Raw genomic sequence first — 23,811 nt, 5'->3', positions numbered from 1 at the left:
GTAGCAGAGAGAACAGTCTATGACTTGGGTGACTGGAGTCTTTGACAATTTTTTGGGCCTTCCTCTGACACCGCCTAGTATATAGGTCCTGGATGGCAGGAAGCTTGGCCCCAGTGATGTACTGGTCCGTATGCACTAACCTCTGTTACGCCTTACGGTCGGATGCCGAGCAGTTGCCATACCAGTTGGTGATGCAACCGGTCAGGATGCTCTCGATGGTGCAGCTGTAGAACTTTTTGAGGATCTGGGGACCCATGCCAAATCTTTCCAGTCTGCACTCAATCTGTACTCCATTAAGACAAGAAATGAATAAATGAAATGGATCTGCTAGTCTCTCTACAAACAGTCATCTTACCATATGTGAGAATCCCTAACTAAAGGATGAGGGTTGAAAATGTTTTGAAGATATTGAACTTGATTGACAGTAAACCTTATACTTGGCTTCATACACTCTTCTAGCAGGCATATCACAGATGTTCATATGGCCTAGCCTGGTCGTCTGCTGTTTGTGCTTTAGCAAACTTCATGTCATACATGTTTGGCATGACAACAAACCCGACAGGACTTGGCTAAAGCACAAACAGATGTGTGTGAACAGGCTACATATGTCCTGATCTCACATGTCTTTTCCTAGAGACTTTCTACTTCCTTTCCAATAGATGTCACCTTCGATACATATGAACTGCGTAGAACTGATCCAGTTCCAGGACACCCAGTGACTTAACACTTCGGTCACTTCATTTGTGTGTTTTAAATGGTCAGGAGGTTGACTGTTAGAGTGCTGCATGTCCTCGTAAATGCAGCAGGGCAATTGGTGCCTGCTGGCATTTTCCTGTCTGTCAGGGAGCCACCAGACAACCAGCCAGCCCTGGGTAATTATCTGCAGTCTTTCTGCCCGGAGTAGCAGGGAATCACACTCTGGGAACTGCTAGTACTCTGTGGTAATGTTTCCACACACACACACACACACACACACACACGCACACGCACACGCACACGCACACGCGCACGCGCACACACACACATAGGTACACACACACACCACTGATACTCTCGCCACGTCCACACTTCCACTCAGTGTTGAATGTTACTGTCAGATTGATGTGCGGCGCCCGTGAACAGGGCTGGTCAGTCCGTGACTGTACAGAGTAGCAAAGAAACACATAACAGAGAACTCCAATAGAGAGGGGCAGTTTGGATCAGGGGCGCAACTTTGGTTTTAGAAGTGGGGGGGCATAACTTTTTGAATTTTTAAAATAACATTTATTTGGTCGGATAAACACTCTGAACAGCCTACCCGATCGCTCGGAGGCGTCCGTATGGTCCTAAAGCACACTGTTGCCTAGTTTTGTATCACATTCCAATAATAAAACTAGGGTGGACAAAAATGCAATTTCAGAATGTGGAGGGGACATGTCCCCCCGTCCCCAGTGAAAGTTGCACCCCTGGTTGCGACTATAACTCAACATTGGCTGGGATTTCTGCACAAATTGATTTCAGTTGTAACTTTGTATATGATCTACTTTACTATAGTCTGTGTGATGTTGAAGCATTTCAATGCAGCTAAGATCTTACAATACTGTACCTAATGACATTGTATGATTTACATTTACCATCTCAAACCATGAAATTAGTTTAAATAGAAATGTGCTATTTGTTAGTGAAGGGAGGAGTGGCATGATGTTGTTTCTGTAGATTGGAAGGATATGGATGGGGAGTTTGCTGCTGGGCATGTTTAACATTCTCGCTGCATTTTTGCCTCCTGAGAGGTGCATTTCAATAGAATGGGTAATTTTACACCCTGATGCCCGGTCTCCCGGGTGGCGCAGTGGTCTAGAGCACTGCATCGCAGTGCTAGCTGCGCCACCAGAGTCTCTGGGTTCGCGCCCAGGCTCTGTCGCAGCCGGCCGCGACCGGGAGGTCCGTGGGGCGACGCACAATTGGCTTAGCGTCGTCCGGGTTAGGGAGGGTTTGGCCGGTAGGGATATGTGGATATTGTAAAGTGTAAAGTGTGTAAAGTGTAAAAAGTGTAAAGTGGATATTGTAAAGTGGTTGTTCCACTGGATATCATAAGGTGAATGCACCAATTTGTAAGTCGCTCTGGATAAGAGCGTCTGCTAAATGACTTAAATGTAAATGTAAATGTAATGCAGTGAGTAGGCTAGTCTGTAGTCCGCTGAAATGAGCCCATGTCATCCTTTTCTCTCACGTTAAATTCACGAAAGCAAGAATTACTTAGCTAGCTGTGACTGAAAGCAGAGCAAATTTGTACCATCAGAAAAAAAGTGAAAATAGCTGATGTTAGCGGGAGGGAGGTTTTAATATCAACGCTTGCCAATTTGATTGCAGAACTCAATCAATCAGTCCAGTTTTATTATGTATATCACAGTCTGTCACAGAGCACTTTGCAAGTTGTATTAGATTGTAGTGAGAGGGTGGCAGCAAAGCATTCATTATGGACCATGGTGCCGGAACTTGGGAGAGAAATGGAAAGCTATTCAATTGGAGTTAATTAAAGCCATTTTAGTAATTTGCAGTTGTAGGTGGATAAGTGCAAACCTAAAAGTAGTTAATCCTCCACGCAAACATACGCACACACACACACACACGCACAAACAATCCACTTATTTCACAGCTGGATTCTGACCTGAGAACTTTGCGACAATTACAGTCCAAGACTCAAATAATAATAATAATAATAATAATAATATCCCTGCTGAATGTCATGCATTTAGCATATTTTGCGATACATTTGTCCTTCAGTCATATGACCAGCACAATACAATGGTACACAATTGCTGAGCTGGGTCCACCCAGGACAACCGAGCAGCTGTGCGTGCCCACACAGAAATCATTTCCCCAGCTATTAGGCTCCCACCCAGTCAGCTGCATTGTGTTGTTGATCATGAGGACCTGATGCACCTCCACTAATTAAAACTAACACACAATGCGAGATTCTACCCTCTGCATCCCCTTAACTGGCAGCTAATGACTTAGGGTGTTTTCACATTTGGTCCCTTTCAGACAATTTGTGTGAACAGTGCAGTTCGCTGAATTTTTTGTGTACACTCCATATCGAGAGGTGGTCTGAGTTCTGTTCGCTTGAATTCTGTGGTCCGGTTCCCTTTTTTAGGACAATGCAAAGTTCCTCAGGCTCGCTTGTCATTATTCCCATACCACACACTAGAATACTGAAACACTGTTTCCCCTGCCATAAACCCTCACATTGGTGCCACAAAAGAGAGAAGACAATGATGCGCAGGTTTGTGGGAAAAAAATTGTGCCGTTTTTGGATATTGATTAGCGATTGTCAAGGACACACAGAAATTCTGTTGTGTGGAGTTTTTAGTTCAGATTATTTGTTTGCAATATGTGATCTATAGGCTAAGAGTGCTTCATAAGCTGTTTATTGATTGTGTGGTTTGAATAGTGTGAGAAAATACACTATATATACAAAGTATGTGGACACCCCTTCAAATTAGTGGATTTGGCTATTTCATTCCATTGCTGACAGGTGTATAAAATTGAGCACACAACCATGCATTCTCCATAGACTAACATTGGCAGTAGAATGGCCTTACTGAAGAGCTCAGTGTCTTTCAACGTGGCGCTGTCATAGGATGCCACCTTTCCAACAAGTCAGTTCGTCAGATTTCTGCCATACTAGAACTGCCACGGTCAACTGTAAGTGCTGTTATTGTGAAGTGGAAACGTCTAGGAGCAACAATGGCTCAGCTGCGAAGTAGTAGGCCATACAAGCTCACAGACAGGACCACGAGTGCTGTCCTCGGTTGCAACACTCACTACCAAGATCCAAACTGCTTCTGGAAGCAATGTCTGTACAAGAACTGTTAGTCGGGAGCTTCATGAAATGGGTTTCCATGGCCGAGCAGCCGAACACAAGCCTAAGATCACCATGCGCAATGCCAAGCATCGCCTGGAGTGGGGTAAAGCTTGCCGCCATTGGACTCTGGAGCACAGGAGTGATGAATCACGCTTCACCATCTGGCAGTCCGATGGATGAATCTGGAATCCTACCTGCCCCAATGCATAGTGCCATCTGTAAAGTTTGGTGGAATAGGAATAATGGTCTGGGGCTGTTTTTAATTGTTTGGGCTATAGTACAGTAGGCCCCTTAGTTCCAGTGAAGGGAAATCTTAACAGTACAGTATACAATGACATTCTAGACAATTCTGTGCTTCCAACTTTGTGGCAACAGTTTGGGGTAGGCCCTTTCCTGTTTCAGCATGACAATGCCCCCATGCACAAAGCAAGGTCCATACAGAAATGGTTTGTCGAGATCGGCGTGGAAGAACTTTAATGGCCTGCACTGAGCACTGACCTCAACTCCATCAAACACCTATTCGATGAATTTGAATGCCGACCGGCAAGCCAGGCCTAATCGCCCAACATCAGTTCCCGACCTCACTAATGCTCTTGTGGCTGAATGGAAGCATGTCCCCGCAGTAATGTTCCAGCATCTAGTGGAAAGCCTTCCCAGAAGAGTGGAGGCTGTTATAGCAGCAAAGGGGGGACCAACTCCATATTAATGCCCATGATTTTGGAATGAGATGTTCGACTAGCAGGTGTCCACATACTTTTGGTCATGTAGTGTATATTTGTTAAGAATCACATAGGGTACAATGTCTATTCTAGCTCTTAAAGGGGCAGTAGCCTAACTTATGTGTACCATTTTCAATTGCAGCATTATTTGTTATGCAGTTATTCTATTGCAATTTCTCTGTTACCAATCAAACGTAGATATTAATAGTATCTTCTGATTGCAATTATTATGTGTCATATTTTAACTAAATGCAATCTATTAGCTTCCAAAATGTAAGTAGGCATATCTAGCTGCCCGGTAACACATTCTGATTTAATGGCTTGTCCTACACTTTGTAAACACCCAGAGTTCATGTATATATATATATTTGTTTTTATCTAGGCAAGTCAGTTAAGAACAAATTCTTATTTTCAATGACAGCCTGGTGAACAGTGGGTTTAACTGCCTTGTTCAGGGGCAGAACAACAGATGTTTTACCTTGTCAGCTGGGGGATTCGATCTTGCAACCATTCAGTTACTAGTCCAACATTCTAACCACTAGGCTACCTGCCGCCCCTCTTGGTTCCTTTCTAAACATAACAATTTGAACGCAAAGAGGACTCGGACCACTAAATAGTTGGAAGTGAACTGGCAAAAGAGTTTAGTCCTCATTCAAAGGCCAGCGCAGTGTGAATACAAAGACAGCTGAATGATTTTGTTTTTTTTACCCCAGAGTTCACTTTAAAGTACTTGGCGGGCCACGGCCTGGCTTTGCATTGCTATATCACTTTATTGGATAGAGCTGCTTCCCATTGTGTAGCAGCAGCTCCTCTTCCTTGCTAACATCATTTAGCCGCCAGCAATCTCATTAGCTTGAGTGTATCAATGGGTGTCCGTGACTGTGTCCTCAGGTGGCTGTTGTTTGGAGGCTGAGCGAGCTCGTTATTAAAGGGACATAATATTGAAAAATCATAGTTTCATATGCTGTTTCTCCCGGTGCTTGAATTGTGACGGTAAACACTGGTACAAAATACCAGCAACTCAAATGTTACATTTTTTGAGTACCAGAACCTTTTTTGGCACTAAAATTTGAAAGGTATGATTCCTCCATTTGGTACAGGCCACAGTGGAGAGTTGACGCTCTTGTAGTTGGCATGCCGTCTGGAAACATTTCACTGGGGAGACCCACGATAGTGTCAACATAGAGGGATCAGAGCCTCAACAGTGGATCTAAAGTGATCCGTCTTATCTGAAGGGGATGGGCAGCGACAGCCAGTGACTTTTATCAGTCTCTCCCTCCACCGGTCTGCTTTGTGAAGACGGCAAACCACATCAACTGGCCTGTTGCCAGAGGCAACAAATCATTTTGTAACCAAAAGAAAAGTGAGGAAAAGATTGCCACCAAGGTTAAATAAAACATAATTTTTTTTTAAATTGTGGGTAAGAGACGTTTACAACAAGCTGACAAATATCCTGTAGTTTGGTGGCTTTGTTCATTTTCGTATTTCCTGTCTTGTGAATGCGGGGCCTGTTATTGGTGGGAGGGACGGCTGGCTGCCAAAGCCTGTCAGGACCCTGGCAGAGTGCTATTATAAATTCTTCACATTTTGGGAATTGAGCTCCTTTATCTGACATGTAATGGCCATTTGGTCACTTGACAGGCGTATGAGAGGGTAGAAGTTCACTCCAGCGCTTGATTTCCATATGCCCCCTATGAAAGTTCACAACACTTGCTTTGTGGCTAAAGGAATGATGTGGAAGCTGTTCGACTGCGAAAAATGAATTGTTTTGTCGTTTTGAGGGTGGGTGGCACACGCCTGACAGACGCTGCAATGCCAGCAGGCCCAGATAATTGAAACATTTGTTTGCGTTGGAGGAATGCGAGGGCCCTTGCAGTTTGTCTGTGTGGCATATGTTTATAGAGTTTTTCTGTGCATTCTGGATCTTTGCTGGGTACTGAATACAGCTTGTGATAATGAATTCCAGCTTATAACGAGAGCATTTCACATCTTGTCAGGCATTTTCCCTGCTGTGGTATAATGTAGCTCATTGATTGCAGGAGGTTACTTCAGATCAGACTCGGTAATAGGCAGCTGTCTGCAACCCAAAGACAAAAATTGACCATTAGGTTTTTGGGGGAACACTTTATGACATTGACCATAAACATTTATCTGTTGACCAAATACTTCAAGTTTGTCCTATACTTTCACAGTTATTTGCAAGCAATGTCAAGTAGAACACTCATTTTTCATGACCACATACTTTTACCACAGCTGCTATTACTTTAACCTTTACCTCAGGGGTTGTCCCAAGTTTTGCTGAGTGTCTAGCTAACATAATTATTAGGCAACACTGCAGGGTCTACATGAGCTCATTTGATTGCTCTTTTACTGCTTTGGTGCCACAAGTCATCCCCATCACTTCCAAGCCATCTGTAACAGGGGGCTTTTAAAACATCTATTTGCTATCTCTCAGACAGAGGAAAAAGGAGTAGCCGAGCAGCTTATGAAGCAGGAATTATGTTCAATGTGCAAGTGGTATTAAACTCATACAGTATAAATGACTAGCATGTTCTTGGCCATTTCATCCTCTGCCCTGAGCAGCAAAACAGGAAGAAAAAAGAATCTAGCTGGTAGCATGTTAACAGTAAGGTGACCTGTGGAAATTGTCCGGTATGTATCTTACATCTACACTTACAATATAACAAGCTTCAGTCCATTCATATGGTAGCTATATATTTTGTAGAGAGGGGCGTGGTGAGACAAGATCTGTAGCCTCTCAAAACTTCTGGTTTTCCTAGTAAATGATCAAATGGAGATGAAACATGCCACAAGAGCTTCCTACCTTGGAAATGTGCTTCACACAGCGTTGAGTGGATTGGATGATATTGGAGATCCATTTTAAGTGTCAGCAACCCCCCCCCCATCTCTCCCTCCCTCCCTCCCTCCCTCCCTCCCTCCCTCCCTCCCTCCCTCCCTCACTGGCCTGGGAACTCCAGCTGATCTTTAAGTTGCTGTATGTGCTCAAAGAGAAATAGCAACCTGCTAAACTATCAAGTGATTTGCCTTGGATGGCACGCCGCTCTCTGTGGGCTACCGCCATTTCCTCCAGCTCGTCTCCTGGGGACACCCTGCCCCTGCACGCACCTCTGCCAAAAGCTGCGTGTGTGTGTGACTCTGCTGATATTTGCTCAATCACTGCTTTTTATTTGTGTGCCTTGCTGAGTTATTGAAAGATGTTTATTGTGTGTGTGTGTGCGTGCGCGCGCGCGTATATGCGCGTGCATGCATCTGTCCGTGCGCATGAGCGTTTTCTTGTTTGCCTCATTGCATGTGTGTGTGCATGTTTGCGGATCTGCCCATTGCTAAATGGCTACCTGCCCAAACTCTATTGCTGTTCTATTTCTGCTCGAGTGGGGATGACAGAGTTAACTTATACCGTCTGTCAGTGAGTGTTTTGATGAATAATAGAAGTGTCTTAGTGCTGTGGTGAATGAGAAATGTGCTTGGGTCAGTGTTGCTGTGCTGAGGGTGAGGTGTGTTTCCTGTCAGTAGCTGTACTGACGGCACTGTTTGTGCCAGTGCTATTCCGGTGCTAGTCTGAAGTTCTGGAGAGGTTGCTTTCAGCACAGACTCTCTGCTTTGAGACACATTGCCGCATATTCAGACGTGTGTGTGTGTAGTGAGGGGTTATGTGTGTGTTGGGGAAGAGGTGTGAAATTGAACAGATGTTCCTCTCCACCAGCTGACATCCACTCCCATCCTCCCATTATATCATAATGCTTAGCTACTGCTGTGGTTTCATGGACCAGCAACTGCAGGCAGGAAGTTATGGGAGTCTGTTGGAGTCTTGTGGGGCTCACTCCTGGTGTTCTGGACTTCATTTATTTGTGTAATTAAACCAGCAAAGCGTTGAGCGTTCCACAGAACCAAAGTTTCTCTGCGGTATGAGGTAGGATTTCATTTAGATGAAAGAAAGAAACACATTTTGATCTTGAGTGCCACTTTTTATGGAGAGTGCTACTGCGCTGCGGTCCTACTGCATTTTTGTTTTCATTAATGTCAGTTTGGAAAATCATCAAAGGTGATTTTCCTCTTGCTCTCCAGCTCTTTTTCATCCCACCCCAAATGCTTTTCTCTCCAGCATGTCACCTGTGTGCTTTTGTTTATTATTCAGGACTTCCAGGGAAACTCTGCTTTCAAAGGCGAGGTTTAGACACCTTTGTTTTGTCACTCACTGTCAGGCTGCTAAGGATAGTTCACTCATTTGAATCCTCGTGAATAGACACCAAAGTCATATTCTTCTAGCTCTTATTGCTTCTGTAGCTCATATGAAAGGGTGCCTGTGACCACCTGCCATCCTCTCAAGTGTCAATAAAGGAAGAGGAACACTCAAATCCCTAATGAGATTTGAATGGGCAGATGCCAGCCCTAGGAAGCTGGGCTGGATTGATATGGATGAGCTACAGAGGCAAGCACTTTGTTGCTCGTCCTCTGTGGTTGTCGATGTGATCATGACCAGAGTACGATACTACACTGTAAACAGAGAGCCATACCAGAACACAGCCGAACCACACAGTGATTATAATATTTAATAGTGTTCTACAGGAAAGCCGTCCAGTGTACGTTACGCAGCCGCATCAGTCTGCGGGAGGGGAATTGATGTACAAACATGTTTTGAATGTGCCTGTCTCTCTCATTGTGAAGCTGAGCAGCTCTCCACACAGGGGTGCCTTGTCTGGCCTTACAACGCCCAGTGCCATGGAGCTAATTCAACATTTAACTGACTGCTGTTTTCCCCCTATCACTGGGAGGAGGCCGCTCACTGCCAACACGAAAGATTATCAAGACGTGTTCTTTCTCCTCGCATTTGGCGAGCGGTGGGCTGCTATACCCAAAGCAAAGGTTGCTAATGCTAATTGTGAGTCATCTGCAGTTCTCATTTGCACCAGCCCCGAGGACATGTGAGAGATTGGCCCTGAAAAAGCGTCTCCCCTTGTCATCCCTGCGTAGAGTGATAACACTTCAGCCCCATTTCTCACCAGCCTCTTTTCACTGGCAAACATTAAGTTGTTTTACCTGCAGCGTCGTTTTCTTCTCGGCAGTGGAAGAGAAATGATACACAGGCCGCGAAAAAATGAAAGACATCTCTCACGCCCCGTGACTGACAGCAACAAACCCATTTAGATGCGTTGAAAGTATGCACAGCGATTGTGGTTGCTCGAATCCATTGGTTTCTTTCTCCACGTAGGAGTTACCGCGTCGGATACACAAAGAGAGACAGTGTTTTGAACAAACAGGATTTCATGCTTGGAAGCTGGTCGCCTTCTCTGTTAATGCTTTAATCTGTGCAAAAGAACAAAATAAAATCCCGCTGTCTTCCTGCATTGTTTGCTTTCAAAGTGGCAGCAAACAACAACCGCTGATGCAGTTCAAGTACAGTCTGGCCAGAAGGATGTTGGGGGGAAAAAGGCTGTCAATTCAGAAAAAGCTTCTGAGTTATTCATGTTGTTGTCTGAGTGGGTGGAATTATTCTATTTTAACAGTGGCTTCCCCTTAAGTCAAATCTAATGGGGATTTTGGATGGCCCGTGGTGAAGGAAGACATAGATAGCGCTGCTGTGTTTTCAGAGTCCAGAGGGTACATCTGTAAGATAATAACAACCGTGAGGAGGGAGAGGAAGGGATTCACTCACTACTGTAAGTCGCTCTGGATAAGAGCGTCTGGCAAATTACTCAAATGTAAATGGAAGGATGAGTCAAGAAGACAAGATGGCTTTATCAAGCCAGCAGAGAACATTAAGCTTTATCGTGAGACATCTGGGGCTGTTAAAGAATGTAATGTACATACATTAAGTAAATGTACTTTGAGGCCAGTCTGAGCTATGAAAAATGTGTTAACAATCCTAGTTATAGCAAGTGTTTGGATGGTAGCTTCTCAGTGATAATGAATATTAGATGTGCCCATCTTCGCCAGTCATGTATTCAGTCAGTCGTTCCAGCCTGTACTGTAGGTGATTGTACTTCTACTTTGTGATTGGCTCAGACCATTTAACTTGATTAATCAACACTTTAGCCTAAACTCGATGGCAGTGGTGATGAAAATACTGTAACCTTTAGAAGGTTCCTAAGCAGCCAGACTCAGAAGCACCTAGCTATCCACATAGTAGTGGTAGTGGCAATACAGTATATTACCAGATTGAGACACGCATACCAGAATAGACCAGAATAATTTTTCTATATTGGTCTGTAATTACATTTGAAGTGTAATAATTTCATATTAGTCATAGCTCATACATGTAGTATGAGAAGTAGAGGAATGAGCTGTTTTATATCAGCTCTATAGACTGTGGTTGCCAGGTGTGAATGAGGGAGTCTTGTAAGAGGTTTTAGGGAAGTGGGTGAGGATGTGAAGTCCATCAAAAGCCTTACCCAGAATGCAAAGAGAAGTACACTGAAGTCTTTCTCACACTAACTTAAGCGGCTAAATATAACACAATTACAGTTAGACATGTTGGTTCTAATTGTTGGAAAAACACCAAATAAGCAAGTATAAGGCAACCATCACATTGTTATGTAAATAATTCTCCCTCTGTCTTCGTCACGAGATTAGTGACAATCCCATAGACCCCACAGCTCTGGGAAGCTTCTAGGAAGTGTCCTTGGGCACGCCTGGGGCCCTTTCATTCATTCTGGAGACCTACACTACCTAAATCCCCTCGTACATGCTGAATGACATCCGTGTAAACATGCTTGCTTCTCCTCCCACATCTTGCAAGGCAAAGGGTTGCCTGTTGAACTCAGAGATGCTGAGATGAGCCTCAACGTGATAAAACCTGATGAGTTTTGTGTTTTTTTGCCATTTGATTTGTGGCCAAGGAATATGGCATGCAAATCCTTGTGAATAAAATCCTGGCACTGTAGAACATTCATATTATTACCTTAATTGGGAGTTTTCACAAAATGTTCTAAGATAATTAGATTGTAAATGTAATGTTATTGACAAAGCCACACCTATTTCCTGTATTTCCTTTCCTCACTAAAATATCTTGTTTTGTAAACGTACACCAACTCATCGCTTGCTGAATTACCATTTTCCAAGCCATTCCTTATCCAACTCCCGCATGAGGGCCACATAAAGGGCGGCAGGTAGCCTAGTGGTTAGACTGTTGGGCCAATAACCGAAAGGTCGCTGATTGGAATACCTGAGCCGACAAGGTGAAAAATCTGCCGATGTGCCCTTGAGCAAGGCACTTAATCCTAATTTGCTCTGGTGGCACTGTACTACTATGGAGGTGCTGTACTACTATGGAGGTACTGTACTACTATGGAGGTGCTGTACTACTATGGAGGTGCTGTACTACTATGGAGGTGCTGTACTACTATGGAGGTACTGTACTACTATGGAGGTGCTGTACTACTATGGAGGTGCTGTACTACTATGGAGGTACTGTACTACTATGCAGGTGCTGTACTACTATGGAGGTACTGTACTACTATGGAGGTGCTGTACTACTATGGAGGTACTGTACTACTATGGAGGTACTGTACTACTATGGAGGTGCTGTACTACTATGGAGGTGCTGTACTACTATGGAGGTACTGTACTACTATGCAGGTGCTGTACTACTATGGAGGCGCTGTACTACTATGGAGGTGCTGTACTACTATGGGGGTGCTGTACTACTATGGAGGTACTGTACTACTATGGAGGTGCTGTACTACTATGGAGGTGCTGTACTACTATGGAGGTACTGTACTACTATGGAGGTACTGTACTACTATGGAGGTGCTGTACTATTACGGAGGTACTGTACTACTATGGAGGTACTGTACTACTATGGAGGTACTGTACTACTATGTAGGTGCTGTACTACTATGGAGGTGCTGTACTACTATGGAAGTGCTGTACTACTATGGAGGTGCTGTACTACTATGGAGGTACTGTACTACTATGGAGGTGCTGTACTACTATGGAGGTACTGTACTACTATGGAGGTGCTCTACTACTATGGAGGTACTGTACTACTATGGTGGCACTGTACTACTATGGAGGTGCTGTACTACTATGGAGGTACTGTACTACTATGCAGGTGCTGTACTACTATGGAGGCGCTGTACTACTATGGAGGTGCTGTACTACTATGGGGGTGCTGTACTACTATGGAGGTGCTGTACTACTATGGAGGTACTGTACTACTATGGAGGTGCTGTACTACTAGAGGTACTGTACTACTATGGAGGTGCTGTACTACTATGGAGGTGCTGTACTACTATGGAGGTACTGTACTACTATGCAGGTGCTGTACTACTATGGAGGTACTGTACTACTATGGAGGTGCTGTACTATTATGGAGGTACTGTACTACTATGGAGGTACTGTACTACTATGGAGGTGCTGTACTACTATGGAGGTACTGTACTACTATGGAGGTACTGTACTACTATGGAGGTACTGTACTACTATGGAGGTGCTGTACTACTATGGAGGTGCTGTACTACTATGGAGGTGCTGTACTACTATGGAGGTGCTGTACTACTATGGAGGTGCTGTACTACTATGGAGGTGCTGTACTACTATGGAGGTACTGTACTACTATGGAGGTGCTGTACTATTATGGAGGTACTGTACTAGTATGGAGGTACTGTACTACTATGGAGGTACTGTACTACTATGGAGGTACTGTACTACTATGGAGGTACTGTACTACTATGGAGGTGCTGTACTACTATGGAGGTGCTGTACTACTATGGAGGTGCTGTACTACTATGGAGGTACTGTACTACTATGGAGGTGCTGTACTACTATGGAGGTACTGTACTACTATGGAGGTGCTGTACTACTATGGAGGTACTGTACTACTATGGTGGCACTGTACTACTATGGAGGTGCTGTGCTACTATGGAGGTGCTGTACTACTATGGAGGTGCTGTACTACTATGGAGGTGCTGTACTACTATGGAGGTACTGTACTACTATGGAGGTACTGTACTACTATGGAGGTGCTGTACTATTATGGAGGTACTGTACTAGTATGGAGGTACTGTACTACTATGGAGGTACTGTACTACTATGGAGGTGCTGTACTACTATGGAGGTGCTGTACTACTATGGAAGTACTGTACTACTATGGAGGTGCTGTACTACTATGGAGGTACTGTACTACTATGGAGGTGCTGTACTACTATGGAGGTACTGTACTACTATGGAGGTGCTGTACTACTATGGAGGTACTGTACTACTATGGTGGCACTGTACTACTATGGAGGTGCTGTGCTACTATGGAGGTGCTGTACTACTATGGAGGTACTGTACTACTATGGAGGTGCTGTACTACTATGGAGGTGCTGTACTACTATGGAGGTGCTGTACTACTATGGAGGTACTGTACTACTATGGAGGTACTGTACTACTATGGGGGTACTGTACTACTATGGAGGTACTGTACTACTATGGAGGTACTGTACTACTATGGAGGTGCTGTACTACTATGGAGGTACTGTACTACTATGGAGGTGCTGTACTACTATGGAGGTACTGTACTACTATGGAGGTGCTGTACTACTATGGAGGTGCTGTACTACTATGGAGGTACTGTACTACTATGGAGGTGCTGTACTACTATGGAGGTACTGTACTACTATGGAGGTGCTGTACTACTATGGAGGTGCTGTACTACTATGGAGGTGCTGTACTACTATGGCTGACTCTGTAAAACAACACAATTCACTGCACCTATCCGGTGTATGTGACAATACAACATACTGTATTTATCTATTTACATTTTTGGGGTGTATCTCTCTCAGGCTTTCCACCTGGCAAACGGGCTCCACGATGGCTTTATCAAACATGGCTATGCCGCTGGATGCTTCATTAGCCTGTGGCCTGAATGCTGAAGCCGTCCAGCTGCCACCACGATGCAGGCTAGTAGGCTGGTAATCAGCTCTGGACGCTCTGCCTCGCCTTAGAGGACGCAGCCACTCGCTGCCTGGCGCCTCATACACAACAGTCTCCCATTAATAATGTAGCAAGAGAGAATGGCTGACAGAAACCTTTGCAGCCTCTCAAACTAGTTCAAACGCAAGCACCGGCAACACGGGGAATAGGTGCTGGTGTCAGTCACCTCAGAGAAGGCTCACTGGGATAATTGCTAGCCTCTCCTCCTCTCTCCTGGTAGAAAACATTGCTCTTTGTAATTACTTTGGAAACAAGTAAAGTTAAAGGGGGGGGAAAGGGGGGGGGGGGGCGAGGCCGACCCTGGAGGATTAGGTGTCGCGTTGATGATAAGTCCAATTCCCACTGTTCTCAGGGAGAAGATTAGGCTGATCAGCCCAGTGCCTGAGATCCCTGCTCCTGACTCCTGACGCTGCTTATCTTGCTCTGAAAAAGTAGAGTGAACAAAAGAGTTAGAAGTCACCGGTTCTAGGAGTTTCTAAAATAACAATATTTTACCCTGTGAAGTCCTTGTCTCTCTGCCACAGTTTCCCCTCCTGTTGACACATAAAGCACGGTACTGTCATGGTGATTAACGGCTCTCTTCGCACTGGACTCGGCGGTAGAAGTGTTTTAAATTGCGCTCCCGAATCCATCATAGAGCTGTTTGAGAGTTCTCTGAACCTCAAGTTCACCTTCAAACTACTGTCCCTCACATCACCCTCCCACACTGTCCCTCAGAGGTTCAGAACACACCCCCACAGCTGCTCCTGTACACACTGAAACCACCAACGCACGAACACACACACACACACACACACACGTGCTCTCACATACACACACACATGAACAAAGGAAAGCACGCACACACACACACACACACCATCAGAACGGTCACAGGTCCTACACACACAGTCCCTCTCATCACCAACCCATGTCATGACTATTACACAGTAATATCTCGATCCCACTCTCACGCCTCCCACACACACACACACACAAACACACACACACACACACACACACACACACACACACACACACACACACACACACACACACACACACAAACACCCCCACACCAGCTCTCTAATACAATGTCTCTCAAATTACACAGGCTACACAAAGAACTGCCACTTACATGATTCACCAGACACGTGTGTTTCAGGACTTTATATTGTATTTGTGCTGACATATATTTTTCTGTCTACCACTCATGATTGAAAAAAGTTAAATTAAGCAGAATCTTTGTGGTCAAACCTCAGGGGTATTCCAAACCAAAATAGCTAGATAAAATAAAATATCACATTGTCTACGGGGAGGGAAATTATAGATTGGTGCCATTGGCATCAAAACTATGAAATAACACATATGGAATCATGTAGTTACCAAAAAAGTGTTAAACAAATCCAAATATATTTTAGATTTTAGATTCTTCAAAGTAGCCACCCTTTGCCTTGATGACAGCTTTGCACACTCTTGGCATTCTCTCAACCAGCTTTATGAGGAATGCTTTTCCAATAGTCTTGAAGGAGTTCCCACATATGCTGAGCACTTGTTGGCTGCTTTTCCTTCACTCTACGGTCCAACTCATCCCAAACCATCTCAATTGGGTTGAGGTTGGGTGATTGTGGAGGCCAGGTCATCTGATGCAGCACTCCATCACTCTCCTTCTTGGTCAAATAGTCCTTACACAGCCTGGAGGTGTGTTGGGTCATTGTCCTGTTGAGAAACAAATGATAGTCCCACTAAGCACAAACCAGATGGGATGGTGTATCGCTTCAGAATGCTGTGGTAGCTATGATGGTTAAGTGTGCCTTGAATTCTAAATAAATCACTGACAGTGTCACCAGCAAAGCACCCCAACACCATCACACCTCCTCCTCCATGCAGAGATCATCCGTTCACCTACTCTGCGTCTCTCAAAGACACAGCGGTTGGAAACAAAAAATCTCTCATTTGGACTCATCAGACCAAAGGACAGATTTTCACCGGTCTAATGTCCATTGCTCGCATTGCTTAGCCCAAGCAAGTCTCTTCTTCTTATTTGTGTCCTTTAGTAGTCGTTTCTTTGCAGCAATTCAACCAATAGAGGCCTGATTCATGCAGTCTCCTATGAACAGTTGATGTTGAGATGTGTCTGTTACTTGAACTCTGTGAAGCATTTATTTGGGCTGCAATTTCTAAGGTGCAGTTAACTCTAGTGAACTTATCCTCTGCAGCAGAGGTAACTGGGTCTTCCTTTCCTGTGGCGATCTTCATGAGAGCCAGTTTCATCATAGCGCTTGATGGGTTTTGCGACTGCACTTGAAGAAACTTCCAAAGTTCTTGACACTTTCCGCATGGACTGACATTCGTGTCTTAAAGTAATGATGGACTGTCATTTCTCTTTGCTTATTTGAGCTGTTCTTGCCATAATATGGACTTGGTCTTTTACCAAATAGGGCTATCTTCTGTGTACCACCCCTACAACACAACTGATTGACTCAAACGCATTAAGAAAGAAAGAAATTCCAAAAATGTACTTTTAACAAGGCACACCTGTTAATTGAAATGCCTTCCAGGTGACAACCTCATGAAGTCGGTTGAGAGAATGCCAAGAATGTGCAAAGCTGTCATCAAGGCAAAGGGTGGCTACTTTGAAGAATCTCAAATATAATATATGTTTAACATTTTCTTGGTTACTACATGATTCCATATGTGTTATTTCATAGTTTTGATATCTTCACTGTTATTCAACAATGTAGAAAGGTGTGTCCAAACTTGCTGATTTACAGATGTCTCAGGGTTTTCACACTCTGCACTTTAGATACCTTTAAAAGGTGAGGACCTTAATGAGTTATGAAGGAAGAATTCACTACAAAACAGTTCTGAGATCTGGGATGGGAAAACGTTGATGCTCAATATTTCAGAAGTGTGCTTTGCGCCGATAGGTCATGAGTGTAAACGAAGCCTACTTTTAACATAATAACAGACAATACTTCAACTCTTCAACCCAACACTGTAATGTCTTGCAGATGTTGTCAATTCTTCATATTCTCAAACTGCATTTTCTGCTAACATGATTATTCCCCAATGTCAAATTCAGTGAAATTCCACTCTTGCGGGAGATCATGTGTATGCTATTATTAATATACATTGGTTTTAAAAGTTGCTGTAAATGAACTTTCAGATATGGTTTAGACGCATGTCTGATACAATTCGTTACCGTAGAAACAATCTCAACCTGTTCTGGGTGTAAAAACAGTTACCCAAAACACCAGCGGCCTGTCTCAATTGATAACTGTGTTTGTTCCGGTCCTGGTTCACCTTGTTGTTAATGCATATGGTGTAATGTTGTCTGCCAGAAACCTCCTGGTTGTGTCTGTAATGTATGGTCCATGTCTACACCACTCCACTCCAGAGCCAGAGCGAGCGAGACAATAGTGGGCGAATCCTCAGTGTCTTCACCCTCCAAGTGCGTTTAGGTTTAAGGATTTCTCCTGAGTGAACAAGGTTCTTATAAGAGGCGACAGGAGCATGTGGCCAGCATAAAGCGATTACCAGTTTCCCCCGTCACTTTAAAGTGATATGCCGCATGTTCCACAGTCAATTCCCAGCTACCTGTGACAGCAAGAAATTGGCAACGCTGAGGCCCACAAAATGGGGTTTTCACTTGAAATGAGCGAGTGCTTCAACGCCAGCTGTCAACTGAAATAAAAATCAGCAACTTCAGAGTAATTTAAGTGGTTGCTCTCTCAGTAATCATCTGGGTGACTGGTAGGTTTGTCTTGAGGCAATCTGTTGTAGTGTGTTGGGTGGCAACTTGGGGCAAGTCTGTCCTGAAAAGCTCACTTCCTCCTTGTCTAACTTGGAATATTTGCAGGAAGACAGATTTACACCCAGGAAAATTTTACTGCGAGCGTCGACACCTTTGTGATTAATTATCAGCCTGATAAAATTGCATTTATTCCGTTGTGTGTATTATTTTGTGGCAGCCATGCATTTCACAGCGTTATTAATATTCCTTGTGCTTTCCACTCTTTCATAGTGAGAGAAAGCATGAATTCAAGCACGGAAAACCACTTTTTCTTGCAGTCACACATCAGGACCGTCTTGGCGTTATCTCATGGAACAGTGCCACACCACCCCTTCCGTTGCCCTCCTCAGACAGAAAGCAATTAATGGAATATCTGTACGCTTGTATATACCGTGGCTGAACTAGTGTGGGTATATAATGTACAGCTGGATGGATCATTCATTTTCCAACAACGCTCATTATTTCTCCCAATCTATCCACCTTTCAGATATGGAGATGAGGCATTTTGAGGGATGCCAGAAGTGTCCTTTAAAGATCGACTGTCGAACACACTTTTATCCAGACCATAGCCAGGCTTTCGTTTAGTACAAATTTAGCTCCGGTTTCTCCACTTTTTCATACCAGCCATCTTTCTTTGTTCATCTCACTCTGTCAGGGCTGCGATGTGTGACTCGCAGTAATGTCGTACTTTACAAATAATCACTTTAACTGACAGTGTTTAGTTTTCTACGTACCTGACATATTGTTTCATGTTTTTCAGTTAAAGATATAGCCTGTAAAAAAACTGAAATGCTTTGAATATGGAAAGTGTATAATCATAGCACTTATAACTTAATCATAAAGTAACCTCAATAACACAGGATGTAGACCTCTGCATAAACCATGTAACCATTAGGCTAATGTACGCATGCTAAATTAATTCATGCATGCACACACAATTATGGAGATATTGGGAGCACTATAACATTTCATGTATTAATAATTCTTTACTTATTAATCAAGGTAGCTCTCTGCCTTGGACCTAAATACCAGTGCATTAACACAAATCAATAACACAACCCTGTTGTCGGGCAGAACAGACTACTGTGTCTTGTTGCAATTGTCTACATAGGTAACAAACAATCCAACCTTGTACTGCATGTTTTACTGCTGGTGTCAAGACGGTGTACAGTGAGGACATTTATCACAAATGGAACTTAGTGGACCTTCAAACTTGAACTGTTGTACACTTCTCTTGGGCTTTGATTGGCAGAGCCAGGACTGGCTGGCTGAGAGTAGAGAGAAACCTTAGCCATTGTCCAGACTGGGAGGAGAATAGCCTTTTATTTGGATTACACTCGATGTGGGGTATTTCCACTTGTGGACCAAGATGATGGACAGAATAAAACACCCACTTTAGTTATTTTTTTTACAGCTGACACAGACTGACCAAACAGCAATCCCAAGGTTGAAGGAAACGGTCGCTTTAGATATTAAAGGTGCACTATGCTGGAATCGCTCTGCCATTTCCTAATTTCAGTTTACGTGACAAAACAACCAAGTATAGTGTAGAGAATCATTGTACAATCTAAACCGCTGTGAAATGTATTTTCCATAACAAAAAATATTGTATTTTCAGCTGTTTGAAGCTGGTGTACAAAACCAAAAGTAAAAGATGCCAGAACGAAACTCAAGAATGGGAAGCATAGAAATAGCTCACACAGAACAGATCTACTGCTTCTTAGACTTGCTTTCAATGAGAATGACAGATCTATAACTAGCATGTCTGGGAATTTGGTTGGGTCGCCCAAAAAGTTACATAATACAGCTTTAAGATACATTTTTATCTTGTATAAGCCTATCAATTAATCTTGGAGTGTATTCATAAAAACGTCAGGTGCACCTCACAACCTCTTCAGAGCTCTCAGAATGTGGAGCGGATGGCCATTGGTAGTTGCCAAGCTCTCAACTTTCCAGACAAGTAATACTGTAAATAAGCAATTTCAACAGTACCACTCATACCAAGACTTGAGTGGTCTTCTTATTCAAGATGACAGGTGCCTTGTCAAGTCTTGGTAATTAGAGGCCTCTGTGCCAGGGCAATCTAACCTTTAGCCCTCCCTCAAGGCCACAAGCAGCAGAGAGAGCGCTATTGCAAAGGCCTCATAGGGACCTGTGCTAATAGAGCCACAGCCAGTGATATGTAGAGTGAATACTAATCATTCACAGTAGCATACTCCAGTACCCTTGCTGTCCAGAAGCCTTACCTCCTTTGCTGTTACATTCTCTTCCTCAGAGTACAGTATTAACATGTCCTCAATTGTTTTTCCCTATGGATCATACCGAGGGCGTTTTACAGCAAATTATTTTCTAATGTATATAATGTGTTATTTACTATGAGGGAAGAGGTTGCTCATCTCAGGTTTATCCTCTGTTGTGGAGGCACAATGTGCAGAGAGCGCATCTCAGGAGGTTTAATCGAAGCAGGATGCCCTTGCCTTACATCCCCTTGACTAGGATTCTCAGAGGTATCATCTATCTCACAGTTGTTATACTCAAGCAATCTTTTCTCACCTCCACAACTGGTTTTGCAAGACAGATAAACCAGCAGTCACTGTGCTATAAGGATGCATCTCAAAATAATCATCTCCTAGTTGACTGATTATTCAGACAGTGATGTATGTGAACCAGGAGAGCAAGAAAAGGTGCATGATGGGGAAATGTTCCAATGTTTTGTGGCTATTTAAAGGCTTTGTTGTGGAAAAATGCCCAAAGACAAAGGAGAGGGTCTCAATCTTTCCAGATGCATTTATGTCACAAGCACACAGCTTCTTCCTCTGGGGGCTGTTCTGAGTGAATCATGTTGAACAGAAAGTGCTAAGTGTTCTGGGAAAAAGTAATTCAAAGGAGGCACCAAAAGGTGAAAGGAGCATCCTCAGGTAACCAGCAGCCTCCAATCTTTTGGGGGTTTTTTTCTCTCCCCATTTCTCCCTTTTCTTCATTGTACAACTTGTGTGTTCTGTTGCCACTGTGGGTTTACTTGTACAGTTAGTTATATTTGCTGTATTTGCAGCATCTAGGATAGATTGATTTCCCTCAGGTCTCACCCTATGGGCTTGATTCGGATCCAGGGGGCATTGTTTTTTCCCCCCTAATGATATCAATTCCTTTTAAGTCTATAAATAAAAGGAGACTTTTTCTCACCCTCATCATTTTTCTTTTAAATGCATCATTACCCTCAGTGGATTTCATAAACAACCTTCAAAAACATCAAACTTCCCTTTTGAATCAAAGCAATTAATGTGACCCTCACAATAAACTCTGTCAACACAATTTTACAAGAATAATAATGATTTGTGTTTCAACCCACTTTGCTTAATTTCGTCTTTTGCGTCGATTCAACAGTATACCAGTAGTTCCTAGGGTCTGTAATATTACCAGAATTTTCTTAATGGCAGACATGTGAAATGAATTAGTAGGTTGATTATTATGTTCACTATACACAAACATGGCTAATTAATCACCTGGTTGTTTATGAACGTGTGAAATCATTAGTCCTCTGAAGACATTTTTATCTGGCATCCGTTGAGGGCCGTCTGCTCTGTACTTTACCTACCAAGGGCTTTTCTATTCCTCCTAGTTTTTAAGCGAATGCACTGTTCCCTCTAAGCCATGTCCTTGGAGAATACCGACCACCTTCCCGGAAATACACTTAACCTGCTACCGAGAACGTATATGGGGCGAGGAAATGCTGTAAGGGGAAAAGATATGACCTGGTTTTGCCTTTTTCCTCTGTGTGCCACGTGCAAACAGAAAGACTTGTTAAAGGAACAGCCCCCCTCACAAACCAAAGTAGAAAGGTAGTTAGCCCATGACCTGCCGACATAATTCTCCATTCTTTTAATCAAAACAGTGTTACGGGGGGTTTGGTCAGGTTTATTGATCGCTCGAGAGAGAGCAGGTGTGATTATGTAAGTGAGCTGGTTGTTTTTTCAGTGTTTTTTGTATCCTGCCTGTAGAGCAGCTGTGCCTCCCAGCACCCCCTCACACCCCCTCAGCATGGTTCAGTTCAGTCCGTTCTGCTGGGGGAAGTATGAAGGGAGTACATGGGGAGTAGCTGTCTGCCAGAGCGTGGCACCTCTCCCCTCTCATTAGAGTCTCCCACTCTGCATCTGCTGTCTGTACTGGGAGCTGTGGACTTCCCCCACAGCGAACCCTGCAGCATGGCCGTGGCCCAGCTCAGCTCAGCAGCACAGGCATCCGTCAAACCCATCAGACCCCTATCATCCTGCCTGCCTCACCACCTGCCTGCTGCTCGCCAAAACAGGGGTTGCTTAGAGACAGGGAGGGAGGGAGGGAGGCAGGAGCCACTTGCCTTCTAGGCCAGTAGCTTATTAGTTTGAACAGGAAAAAGGTTTGGCTGGCGCCCTGCATGCGGTGGCCAGGGGGCGTTGGGGCCTGCGGAGGGTTTGTGAAGCACGATGAGGAAACTACTGTGCTCCTGCTGTAGTTCTGCTCACCTGACGGGGAGTCCAGGGTGTTTCTGATTGGAGGGCAGAGGGTTAGAACGGGTTCCTATTGGCTGATAAAGGTGTTGGAAAAAGCTTTATTTAAGAGACATGTACAGTATCTCAGATGTCATGAAGTGATGTCATGGCTATTGGGTATTATTCGGGGTTTGCCTGTGAAGGGTGGAGTTTTTTTTGGAATGGGTTAAATTCCCAAAAAGCGTCTCAGAGTAGCAGTGTTGGTCTAGGATCAGGTCCCTTCTGACAAAACTGATCCTAGATCAGCATTCTTACTCTGAGACACTATACAAATACAGGCCATTATTAAGATGGTGACCCTCCCAGATTGCTGATAAGCCACCTCTCCTTCAATAGGAAAGGCCACAGTAGTGACACAACTGCATGTGAGAACCCCTCAGGGTCATCGTGAAACAACTTCTGCTCCCCGACTAATTCACTTTCTGTTTTGAATACACCCGATATACTATGTCGAGCGGCTGAGTTTTCAATTTGCATTTCCGGCGTATGTCTGCCATGTTATATTATGCATGATATCCATTCTCATCGATTCAGACGTCCCCTTACATTTATTCATTAAGCAGGCGCTCTAACACACAGAGTCGTAGGCGTCATACTTATACACTGCATAATGCTCTGACAGCATGCAACAAGCCGAGGTAAACAAGAGGATACTGATGTCCTGTTTAATCAAGAGGAGAACTATCACTGTTCACCTACATATATATGTGGTCCTCTGTAGCTCTGTTGGTAGAGCATGGTGCTTGCAACACCAGGATAGTGGGTTTGATTCATGGGACCACCCATATGAAAAAATGGATGCACGCATGACTGTAAGTCGCTTTGGATAAAAACATTTGCTTAATGGCATATATTATACATTTATCAGAAGAGAGAGCAAAGCAGGAAGAACTAGAGAGATAGGAAAGAGCTTAAAAGGATATTGTCAAATCTACTTCCCCAGAGTCAGATGAACTTGTGCGTGTAGTTTGAAGAAAGTTGCTAACTAGCGCTTGCGCAGTTGCTAACTAG

The 23,811-nt window shown here is 43.9% G+C and overlaps 1 protein-coding gene across 1 annotated transcript in view; it reads left to right on the top strand.

Annotated features, from left to right (window-relative positions):
- Positions 1 to 23,811, top strand: part of LOC120018341 (limbic system-associated membrane protein-like) — a 476,581-nt gene that overhangs the window by 406,783 nt on the left and 45,987 nt on the right. The gene's annotated exons all lie outside the window — the stretch shown is intronic.

The sequence above is a fragment of the Salvelinus namaycush genome, chromosome 23 (assembly GCF_016432855.1).
Source record: "Salvelinus namaycush isolate Seneca chromosome 23, SaNama_1.0, whole genome shotgun sequence".
NCBI classification, from domain to species: Eukaryota; Metazoa; Chordata; class Actinopteri; order Salmoniformes; family Salmonidae; genus Salvelinus; species Salvelinus namaycush.
Note: the sequence above shows the minus strand (reverse complement) of the source record. Positions and strands in the feature narration are given on the sequence as shown.